Source organism: Gracilinanus agilis, chromosome 1, assembly GCF_016433145.1.
Source record: "Gracilinanus agilis isolate LMUSP501 chromosome 1, AgileGrace, whole genome shotgun sequence".
Lineage (NCBI taxonomy): Eukaryota > Metazoa > Chordata > Mammalia > Didelphimorphia > Didelphidae > Gracilinanus > Gracilinanus agilis.
Window position 1 is genome coordinate 250,272,823 of NC_058130.1, and position 12,306 is coordinate 250,285,128.

The 12,306-nt window shown below is 42.2% G+C and overlaps 1 protein-coding gene across 2 annotated transcripts in view; it reads right to left on the reverse strand.

Annotated features, from left to right (window-relative positions):
* TMOD1 (tropomodulin 1) overlaps positions 1–12,022 on the reverse strand; it is a 130,228-nt gene extending 118,206 nt beyond the window's left edge. For both annotated transcript variants that reach the window (XM_044660846.1, XM_044660854.1), the window contains exon 1: positions 11,909–12,022. The gene's annotated coding sequence lies outside the window, so the exon portion shown is untranslated. The remainder of the gene's footprint in view (positions 1–11,908) is intronic.
* Between the last annotated feature and the right edge of the window lie 284 nt (positions 12,023–12,306).

The following is a 12,306-nucleotide window of genomic DNA, read 5'->3' on the forward strand; positions in this document are numbered from 1 at the left end:
CAACCAGTAGGAAATCAGCACTTTCATTGGCTGCCTATGGTTACAAAAGAAGTTTCTGGGGGTGAAAGCTGAGAAGAGAAGAAACTTGGAAAAGGAGACGGAACTGATAAGAAAGAAAAATGAGAAGTGGAGAGAAGATGAGGGAAGAGAATGGGATACAGATGAAGCAGAGGCTTGGGTTTGAAGTAGGAACTGGGAAATGAATTACAGGTATTCTGATAGCCACCCCACCCCTGCCAAAAAAAATTAATTAAAAGGTACAAAGGAACATAAAACAATGACGACAAAGCGAAGTAAGTAGCATGACTCTGAATACCCCTACAGAGCTCTGAAGTCTCCTTAAGGCAGCATTCCTGGGTCCCAAAGGCAGGCAAATCACAGAGAACAGCTGTGTAACATAGAAGTTGACCTGCGTACCTTAGGATTCCCTAAAGACCAAAATAGCATAGCAACTGACATTTATAATGAAAACCATATCCCATCAAGCATGAGTTCAGTGTATCATTATATGTATGACTGCATAATCTCTACTGACAGGGAACCAACCACTTTTCAAGGGAGCCCATCCCAATTATGGGTTGTTCTTACTGTTAGGAAGTTTTTCCCTATACATTCTACTTAAAAATTCAATAGTGTGTAACTCATTCTTCTTATTCAACCTTCTGGGACCATGCAAAACAAGTTTAATCAGTCTTCCCATATGATAGCCCTTTGAAATACTCGAAGCTCGCTCTCATGCCAGGTTTGAAGATGTGGTTCAATTGTCTCAGTTCCTTCTCTGGAAAATGGGAACAGTACCTATCTCACAGGACTGTTGTGATGATCAAGTGAGATGAGGTGATCAACTTGTTAGTGATAAGATGCTCTGTGCTCATCTAAGACAACAAAGATGGTCTCTCACCATGCTTTTGATTCAAGACGTAGAAAGATAGACAGGCAGGCAGACAGATGGACAGATGGATAGACATCTAGGCAGATAGATAGGCAGATAGGGAGGGGGAGAGAGAGAGAGAGAGATCAGCTAGATGGCACAGGGGAGAGAGTATTAGACTTGAAATCAGGAAGACTCATTTTCTTGTGTTCAAATCCCACCTCAGATACTTACTAGCTGGGTGACTCTGGGCAAGTCACTTAAACTCTGTTTGCCTCAAATCATACGTAAAATGGGCTGGAGAAGGAAATGACAAACCACTCCAATATCTTTGCCAAGAAAAATCCAAATGGGATCATGAAGAGAAACGACTGAACAACAATACAAATGTATCCATTCATACATATATACATACAAACACAAATATTCCATCTCTAAATATAGGTTCACATACAAAATGGGGCTGATAAACCTGCCCTCCCTTTTTCACTAGATTTACATGAAGATTAAATGAGAAAATGGATATATAACTGATTTGAAAACCATTACGGACTTTGAGAATGTAAGGAATCATTGTTACTGTTATAAAGCTCGTGCTGGGCAGCAGAATTCCTGCCTCAAGAGACTTTGTTTTGCTAGGCTTTCATTGCACGTAATTACTATAATGGAAGGGATATGATCTGACTGTTAGAATGACCAAATCATTTAGTGAGCTTTTCTTATTAATGGTTTTCTACTGTAGGACCAAATCACCGCATGATTAATGGATATATCGCACTGTAAGGTTTACTGCATCCTGTCTTTATAACAACTCTGTGAAGCAGGTGGTTCAAGGATTATTATCCCCATTTTACCAATGAAAAAACTGAGGTTCAGAGAACTGAAGCGATTTGCCCCAGGTCACACAACTAGTAAATATAGAAGCCAGGATTCATATCTTAGTCATCTGTCGCCAAATTCTCTTTCTTTCTACTACATCACATTATTCCCTACTCCTTGAGTCTCAGATGTCTTTGGTCACCAAAAGACCTGGGTTGAAATCCTGCTTCTGTTACTTATTCCCTGAATGACCTTGGGAAAATCATTTCATTTCCCTGGGCTTCAGTTTCCTCGTCTGTAAAATGAAGAGTTTGACTCGATGGTCTCCAAAGTCCCTTTCCAGCTCTAAACTTAATCCAGCTCTGCTCTGATGCTGCATCAATCAGTATGGTGCTACAGGAAGGGCTAGAAAATGTTTTAAAAGGAGAAAACAATTTCCAATTTGATTACTGTGACTGTATCAAACTGCAAGGCTGAAAGAGGACCCAGAAGCAGCCCAGGTCTCTGATTCACATGAACATATATGAAGTTGGCTGCCTAGGAGAAAATATGATATTAATCTCTTGATAAGATTAGTCATTTTTTTTCAGTAGCGGAAATCTTGACTATTTTATTTCTAAAGCCTGAGCTATGTAAGTGAATGCAAAGTAAAGTAAAAAAAAAAATACTAACCCTAACCCTCAGGCTGCCCCCCTTCTCAAATCCATATTCTATTCCTTGAAAGATTGTGTGGAGGCAAGAGTGGCTTGGATATGCGGAGAGAGAGAGATAATGAGGAATCCAGAATGATTCCTAAATTATGAACTTGGGGGCCTGGGAAGATAGTATTGCCCCAGAAATAGGGAAGGCAGGAGGCAGGGAACTTAGGGGGAAAGATAATGAATTCCGTTTTGGACATATTGAGTTTAAGATATCGACAGGACATCCAGTTTGAGATATCAGAAAAGGCAGTTGGAGATGTGAGATTGCAGGTCAGAAGAGAGATTGGAGCACGAAAGGTACATTTGAGAGTCACAGACATAGAGATAGTAATTAAATCCATGGACGCTGATAAAATCTTCAAGGGAAATTGTATAGAAGGAGAAGAGAAGGAGGCCTGGACAGAAATCTGAGGAACATCTACAATCAGCAAAGGAGACAAAGAGGAAGTGGTCAAGCCCGTCCAACCCCATTACGTGTTATTATGAAATACAATATTCAAGTTCATTTAAATCATCAGCATTTTCACTGAACATCGAAATCAACTTTAGTGCTCAAAGTTGGCACACCCTAGAAAGAAGTGTGAGCTTCAGATAAAGGGAAATATTTTTAGAAAGAATGGGAGGGGTCAAAGAACAGTACAAGGCGACTCAATAATCAAAGGCTGCTTAAAATATGTCACTAGCTTTAGGAGACTCAACTTTCAAAAAATAATTGCTGCTGGTTTTTATCCATTTCTTCTCAGTTCCCCAGGCAGTTACATGGTTTGAACCTTTATTTTATGGTTTATGCTTTATGGTTGGGTGTTTTTTTTTTTTTACTTTATGATTATTTAAAAGCAGCAAAGCTGCTCTCAGATGGAACAAAACTGACATTAAAGGGTAACATTGGGGGCAGCTGGGTGACTCAGTGGATTGAGAGCCAGGCCACAGACAGGAGGTCCTAGGTTCGAATCTGGCCTCAGATACTTCTTGGTTGTGTGACCCCGGGCAAGTCACTTAACTCCCATTGCCTAGCCCTTACCACTCTTCTGCCTTAGAACCAATTGATTCTCAGTTGGAAAGTAAGAGTTTAAAAAACAAAAGGGGTAACAATTATGTATTTGTAAATGAGAAGCGAATATCTACCGATGAGATTAAGAAGATGGATGGAAGCATTCAGTCAGTGACTTGCACAGATACCAAAGCTTCTTCTCATTTAAAAAAAAAAAAAAAGGGAAAAATAACTATAGTTCTATAGAAAGACTTTTGGAAGGGTTGCTAAGGTTAATGGCACAGGACACTGTGCTCTACCTGCTAAATAAACAGCAAGTAAAAAAAGATGGGTGTGGGCTCCTTTGGTATTGGTTTTTTTTTCTTCTGAGTACAAAATAGCATTTCCCTCCCAGAACAAAAGACCTCATAATAAACCTCAAAAGCCAACTTTCTCATGTGTCCAAAATCCAGATTTCCATCAGAGTAGAGGGAGAGATAAGAGTAAAATAACTTTAGAATTGGATTAGAAAAAAATATCAATACATGAAAAAATATTCCCCAATTTTTTCTATACTTTGCTTATGTTATCATCAACACCATCATGAATATTGATTCATCAGAAGGAATGGACAAGGTATCACAAAGCACATTTTAAGTCTTATTTAGTAGTAACTAATGATTAGTTACTGCTTATTAACTTAATAACCAAATAATTAGCTTAATTAAGCTTAAAACTGCCCTAAGAATTTTTGGGATACCCCATCTTTATCAATGAATGAGAGGCAGTATGATATGATAGGAAGGACAGAGGACTTGTAAGAATGCTTAGGTTGAGTCCTAGTTCCCATTTAATCTTTCTTAGTCTCATTTTCCTAATCTACAAAATGGGGACAATACTTGCCTTACCTACTACATCTAAATAGGAAGCTCAAAGGAGGCAATGTGTACAAAAGTTCTTTTGTAATCATAAATGTACAAAAATGTAAACTGTTTTTAAGTATTGTAGTATATTGAAAAATATGTTTAATTGGTTTCCAAATATGTATTATTCCCTGCACTATTAGGCCCTATGAGGAATTTTTTAAAAAACAACATAGTATCTGATTCTGGAGTTCAGAAAGCGTATTTATAGCCTAATTAATTGATTTATATTTAGTTCTTATCCATAGGGTTCCGGGTGCTATAACTGAGATCTCTCGGATTTTCCCCTGACCATCTCTCTACTCTGAAATCCACCCCTTTGCCACTCCTCAAGGCAAAGTCCTCCAACCTATTTCCTAGCCTGCTTTCTCAGAGCTAGTGACAGTCAATCCCTCCTCCTCAAATCCCTTCCCAGATTAGGCTCCTGAGACACATGGTTCCCTCTTGGCTCTATTTCTACCACTCTGACTACTCAGCTTCTTTTAATGGCATCCTCCCCTCATCCCTCCCACTGTCACTGGGCACCTGTCCTAGCTCTTCTTTCCCTTCCATATTCTGTCTGAGAAATCACATTTATTTTCATCAGTAACAACATATCTAGGTTATTCTCTAGGAAGCTAGGATATTTGCTCCTGGTTTTGCATCAATTTGCATATTGGCTTATATGCATTTACTCTTAGCAATAAATATCTTCAAATGCCAAATCCATAAAATGATTTAGTGTTGAAGTCAACTATAGAAAATATTTTCAAACCCAATATTCAGGGCCACTGAAATAGATGAAAACAATTTCCCCAAGTTATTCCCCTCCAAATTCTGGAGAATACCTGGGGTAATAGAGGAACCAAGAGGGGAAAATACCCCTGGAAAAACCTGTTACTGCAACTACCGTTTTGAATGCCATTTGCTTGGGACAATTCCAGATTTTTCCTTTTTTGTCATACAGATTCTTCCTTTACCTTGGTTCTTCTGCTACCTCAAAGTGAACATGGAAATTATAACATTCCTCTGACTTCAGTTCATTCAACAAATTTCTCTTCAATGTCCATGATTAATTCATTCATATATGTATGTGTGCACATACATATGTACATTTATACATACATGTACACAAGTATGTTTACATCGATACTCACAGTTGACGGCTTTCTATGTGTAAGGACTTCTGTGAAGAACTGTGGAGGATATGTCCCTGGCTTCAAGGAGTTTATAATATAGTTGAGAAGAGGCCATCTCAGTGGACAGAGAGCCAGTCCTGAAGTCAGGAGGACCTGGGTTCAAAGCTGACCTTAGACATTTCCCAGCTAAGTCACTTAACCCCCATTGCCTCGTCCTTACCACTTTTCTCCCTAGGGAACCAATACACAGTATTGATTCCAAGGCAGAAGGAAAGGGTTTAAAAAATAATAATATGGTTGAGAAATTGTCAGGTCTCATTTAATATTCTCTTCAGACTTTTAGACATGGATTCTTGCCTTATTGGATTAACTTCCCCTTTCCTCTATAATATATATTGCATTTCTTCCAGCTGTGATCTTATCCCTTGGTCAAATGTAATAATCCTCCCAGCCCTCAATAAACTCAAGATCACATAACTTAATAAGAACAAAAACAGGAACTGACTTAATAATTGGGACATAAGCAGAAGAGAGCAGTTTAAAGGTCAGAGAGAGAATGAACATTCTCACTGTTGTGAAGTTTGTTGTCGTTCAGTTCTTTCAGTTGTGCCTGACTCTTCATGACCCCACTTGGGTTTCTTGGCAAATATAATGGGGTGGTTTGCCATTTCCTTCTCCAGCTAATTTTATAGATGAGGAAAATGAGACCAACAGGGTTAAAGTGACTTGTGTGGTCACACAGCTAAGTGTCTGAGGGCAGATTTGAACTCAGGAAGATCAGTCTTCCTGACTTTCAGCCCACTGTGCTATCCACTGCACTAGCAAATAGTTTACCTGGAACCCCTCTCTTGGATCTCTAGAGTGACCTCTCCCAACCAAAGGTTGGGAGAACCAAAGGTTCCCCAAAGCATTTTCAATTATTTCAAGGAGTGCCACAAAAGTTTTTCCACAAAGTAAAAATATATTAATTTGCTTTACTTGAAAAAAATGCCAGAATAATATAGCACACTTAGGTAAGAAAGGGGCACGTGTCAGCCAAAGATTGCAGAATGTCAGGATTTGAACTTGCTCAAGAGCCCATAGAGATCTAATACAACCAAGTCATTTTCGAGGCTGTCTTCTTTGAAAGATCTGATTGAATTGGTGTGGGTATTTCCTACTGGCCTCAGACACTTCCTACCTGCATGACTTCAGCCCTGGGTTCACCACCATTGCCTAGCCCTTACTGCTCTTAAGCCTAGGAACCAATACCCAGTATTGACTCTAAAAACGAAGGGAAGCGTTTAAAAAAATGATTGATGCCAGAAGTTGTCAACCCCTGGGTTAAACTCTCTAAGTCTAGACAGGAAGTTCCCTTAAGACTACAATTCTTTTTTTCTGGTGTCTTTACTTTCCAAGCAGTCTCCAGAAAGCATTTTGTTTCTGGCTAAAGAAAGAGAACAGAATATTTAAAAAATATACTGCTCTAATGACAGTCAATTCTAAAAATCATTTTCCTTTGGGAGGAACCCAATTCGACCACAGGAGGATTATCATGTAGTCAGATAAGGGTCTCCTCAACATGTTAATAAATTGGCATCTAGTTTATTGATGAGTCTCTTGTGTTTGTGAAAGGCACAAATATGTTTCCTTTCTGTCTCCACAAACTCCAGTTCCAGAGACCTGATCTTTGAGCAAAGAAAAGTCCTTTCCACCAGCATACACAAACCGCAAAGTACCTATATAAATATACGTGTGTGTGTGTGTGTATGTGTGTGTGTGTGTGTAATCTTCTCCATTGGGATTTTAAAAAGTTCAAAGGCAGAAGGGTTTGGAAAGATTCATCAAAATGTTCATTTCAATGCAAGGAAAACATTTCACATCTTAGGAAGGCTCTGAGGCTTACATGGGTCAATTGTTTATGAAGGAGCCAGAGACTTTAATAATTTACTTCAATATTTTCATCCTCAGGTGTTTATCTTCATAATATCCAGCAAGAGTTTGGGAAGAGTAACTGGGCTGGGGACAGCTAGGTGGCTCAGTAGATAGAGAGTCGGGACTGGACACTTCCTTGCTGTATGACCCTGGGCAAGTCACTTAACCCCCATTGCCTACTCTTTACCTCTCTTCTGCCTTGGGAACCAATAAACAGTATTGATTCCAAAACAGAAGGTAAGTGTTTAAAAAAAGGAGGGGGCGGAACTGGGCTAAACATCCTAAGAAGAAATGGGGTCCTTCATTGAGGAATGCTTTGAACCAGGAAGGAGTGACAAACAGGAGAGGCTAGTCCTCTTCTCCCACCTACCTGGGAGTGACAAACCCCAGAGCTGAGGATCTGAGGGATCAAAGAAAGGCTTCTGCCAATACTAGGCAAAGGCTTGTTTCCCAGCCCTGTTAACACTCGACTGAGCCCAAGGCTGGAGGTGTTTAAGACTACAGCTGCCCTTCAAAGGGCAAGTCCAGGGAGTCAAGCAGATAACTCATCTCACATAGCAGCTGAGTGACCTGCCTGATCTAGTTCAGCAGCAGCAGGTTTGACCAAGTCTGTCTGTGGGTTGACCTAGCCAGCTGAGAGGCCAGGTCTTCAAGGATCTGGTTCAGCTGTGCTGAGGAACAAACCAGTCAGTCACAAATGCCATACCAGGGATGAATTCAAGAGGACAGTCCAGACAAGGAAAGGTTAGCAAGAGTATGGCATTCTGGAGTTGTGAGTTGCCTTGGCCAGTGGTGCTCCTTTCATTGTGTATCTCTACCATTGTACTTTATACTCCTCCCTCCACATCCCCATGGTGTCTATTTGTAAGTTTTACTGCAGGTTTGGGGGGAAATGCTTTGGGACTACCTTTTTCACGTGCCATTTGAATGAATTCCTTCCCTAAGAACTAACTGAATCTCTTGGCTGATTATTCAGATAAAGCTCTCTGGTGGGAACTCCTGCTTGAACAGGATGGATACCCACAAGGGTTGCCTTTCAAACCTTGGAAACAATATAAATTAAAATAAAGTGGGCCAGCTCCAGAGCAGGCCGAAGGTATGAGCTCATAGGGAGTGTTATAAATAATTCAGCAAATATTTATCATGTGACTATTATTTGTAAATAACTATTATAATCTGGGGGGGGACAGCTTGGTGGCACAGTGAATAGAGTGCTGGGGCTGAAGTCAGAAAGACTCATTTTCCTGAGTTTAAATATGACCTCAGACACTTAATAGCTGTGTGACCCTGAGCAAGTCATTTAACTTTGTTTGCCTTGGTTTTCTCATCTGTAAAATGAGCTGGAGAAGAGAACATCGAACCAACCAAATTGGGTCATGGAACTGGACACAACTGAAACAACTAAAAAACAACTCAACAACAATGACTGTAATTTGGAAGAGGCAAGAGAAATTAGAAAATCTACAGCACAAAATAAGAATGGGAAAAATAGGTCTGTAAAAGGGGAAAAAATGATTTTGTATTCTGCACATAGCAAATAGGTCCTAATGAAAGCTACTCGAGCATAGAATTGGGTTCTGAGCCTCTTCCTGCTAACAAAGTATTATTGACAATTATTTAACTAAAACATTCAGGCAAGAAAAACAAAAATGTAAAGAAAACCAAAATAATTAAATATTAGAGTTTAATGAGGACATGGCCCTCACAGAAAAGCTAACAATGCATTGTGAGTTTAGTTCTCTGCCCTCTCTTTTCTTTCTAAACTCTCTTCCTTAAAGATCTCATTCACTCTCATGGCTTCAACTATCACCTCTCTGCAGATTACTCCCTAATCTATATCATTGGCCAGCCCTCTGTCCCCAGCTCCAGGCTCATATTTCCAACTGTCTGGTGGACATTTCCACTGGTATAAACTATCACCTTAAACTCAAATTGTCTAAAACCCAAATCACCATCTTCTCTGTTGCTCTCATCCTCAATCATCTCCTCACTCCAGGTTTTCTTATTTCTCTTAGTTCCTATCCATTCCAGTTTGCCAGACTCTAAACAAAAGGCCAGGGTTTTTTTGTGAGAGGCCAGGGTTGCCTTTCTAAACATTAACCTTGAAAAATTAGGGCTTCAAATCCTAAAATTGTACACTCCATTCACCAAAATCATTATGGATCTCTCATCTACAAAGTCACTCTAATATCGCAGAATATGCCTACTGAACTAAATTGCTACCATGCTTCTTTTGATTTGTCCTAAAATTACTTCAGCCAGATGGTCTTCCCTATTTGTTGTATCCCTGCATTTAGCAAACAATCCACACGGACCCTTATAATTCTGTATAATATTCTATCAAACTTCCTCTCCCCAGAATTTTAATCTGGGGCTTCAGAGAAGCTTCAGATGCAGTTTCCCTAATAAGAAATATATACTTTGGGCTTTATGCTGTAGTGAGTCCAAGGTGCAATGCTCTATAATGAAACTGACACTTTCTTCTCTGTTGTGCCTTTCTTTCCTTCCTTCTGTCACTTAAATTATAGCGGTACAAACACATATAAATAATATGAAGTTTTTCAAATCATATCGATCCAATGATAAATTCTTTTCAATTAACAAATTCTTCACATTTCTATTCTAAAAGACGGTAGTCACGATCCTGTTTCTCATGATCTGAATTTTCACCCCCAAAGTTACAGAATTTAGCAATTCAATATTGTTTACATAAATATATTCCAAATACCTTCTGTCAAGGCAAGGGACCATCTTTCCATCAGTAATGTTTAACAGCAACTGGTTCAGGTTTTTTAGTTTGTTTGGGTTGGTTTTGCTTTTTACCCCCTCCCCTCCAAAATCAAATACTGAGGTGTAAAAAAAAAGTCTTCTGTTTATTAAGTGAGTGACCTTGGGCAACTCCCTGGGATTCAATTTCTTCCCTTGTAAAATGGGTTTGGTCTAGATGACCTCAGAGATCCTATCTAATAGAGAATCTATGATCCCTTGACCTTGATTAATATTATTCATATTTATCAATATCCACAGTAAAATAAGGAAAAACCCAAAGCTAGCTAAGCAGAGCTTTGGGGCGTGGGATGGAATCTATGAAGACAATAGGCAGGTGCAGATTTTTTATTCACAGGCACCCAGCTGTCTCATTGAAGAGTCTAAGCAGAAGCAGTTGACATTGGCTCTTCCTAGGGAAGAGGGGCAGCTTCGGGGTCCCCCCTTAAATTATGTGGGAAAGAAATGAAGAGGATGAGTGGCAGGAGGTTTGAGGAAGGCAGGTGACATGAGACTTCAAGCGACAACTCCTGAATGCGTTTAGCCTCTTAATTTCTTTCCGGACTGTTAGTAGCCTCCCTAATTCATTCTCTTTTGTGCACCTTAAACTTGTCCCTTCATCGTTCTATTTTTGAAACTTTTCCAGGAGTTGATAATACGTCTGATCATGAGGAAATGAAACTGGGTCTTCCTTCTCCCCCAAACCCCTGCCTCGAGCAGGCTATCACCAAGTGAAATGCACTTTTCGACTCCCTTTAAACAAGACGTTGTCCCCCACCTGAGCGGCTCACCCACAATCCACTCCCCAAATACCCCCTCCCCACTTTGGGAATGGGGGTTACACTGGATCATGAGCCAAGTTCGTCCGAGCTGTAGGAAGGTAGATCCAGGCACCCGCAGCTGGTACCTCGAACACCCTGTGCGGGAGCCATCTCCCAAATGAAGTTTCCTGGAGTCCGTGGACGTCGGGATTGGGGTCTGGGCAGCGGGGGAAAGCTACAAGAGGAAGCTAGAGGAGGGTATCCATGGATTTCAGTAAAAGAGCCTACGTGAAGAAGCTAGAGAAGGGAGTCCGTGTTTTTTGGTAAAAGGGTCTGTCCGGAGAGTGAGGCTAAGTGAGGAAGCTGGAGAAGAGAGTCAATGGACTTAGGGAGAACGATGCTGCGCGGGGTAGCTGGAAGTGGGAGTTCGTGGATTTCAGAAAAGAGGTGCTGGGGTGGAGTGAGGCTAAATGGGGAAGCTAGAGGAGGGAGTCTGTGCACTTAGGGATAAGGATGCTGCGCGGGGTGGCTGGAGGCGGGAGTTCGTGGATTTCAGGAGCAGGGTACCGGAAGGGGAGGCTAAGTGGGGAAGCTGGAGGAGAAAGCCCATGGACTTCAGAAGAGAGGTGCTAGGGCAAGAAGAAGACTGAGTGGGGAAGCTCTAGGCGGCAATCCAGGAGGGGAGTGCTAGTGGGGTAGGCTGAGTGGAGAAACTAGAGGCAGGCGGACAGCACTACCCTCGAAGCGTAGGCACCGTAGTCGGCCGCCTCCATCCATGGGTCGTTACCCATCCCGGCTCCACCAGCCTCCAGCTCCTTCCTTCTCTTAGCCCCGGGCGTCAGGAGCTGGAGGAGGAGGCACAGTCGGCTATTTATAGAGAGGAGCAGCTCAGTCCCAGTTGGTGACAGCTGAATATTTTGACCAGATATGGCTCGGGCTCCCGCGCTGCACCCGGGAACCCTTGAACCCCACAGCGTCCAGGGAGCGCTAGGGAGAACCCCAGGGCGGGGTGGGTGGGGGTGGGGGTGGCGCTGCAGAGAAGGGGACCTGGGGGAGACGTCTTACCCGCGGAGCCGGCGGACAGGCTGGGTGACTGCAGGCTGGGACCGCTTTCCCAGGAGCCGGAGACGCGGCCGAGAGCGAGCGTGTGCAGGAGAGACGTTTAGGGAGCCGCGGCTGCTGCTGCTGCTGCCGTCGGGTCCTAAAGAGCTCCTCAGCTGTCCCAGGGAACCTCCTGTTATTCAGCAGTGGGGCAGGAGTGGGAGAGGAAAGGGGAGGAACTGGAGGTGGGGAGGCGGGGGTCTACAGATGTCAGCTGCAAACACTGCACCGGGGCCACCGCTGCTACTACTACCCGCTGGTTGTCCCGCCCTCTAAAGCGAGCGGCCTCCCCCTCCACCCCTCTCCTCCCTCCACCCCCAACGCCTGCCTCGGAGAGGAGGAGGGAGATGAGGGTGGAGGGG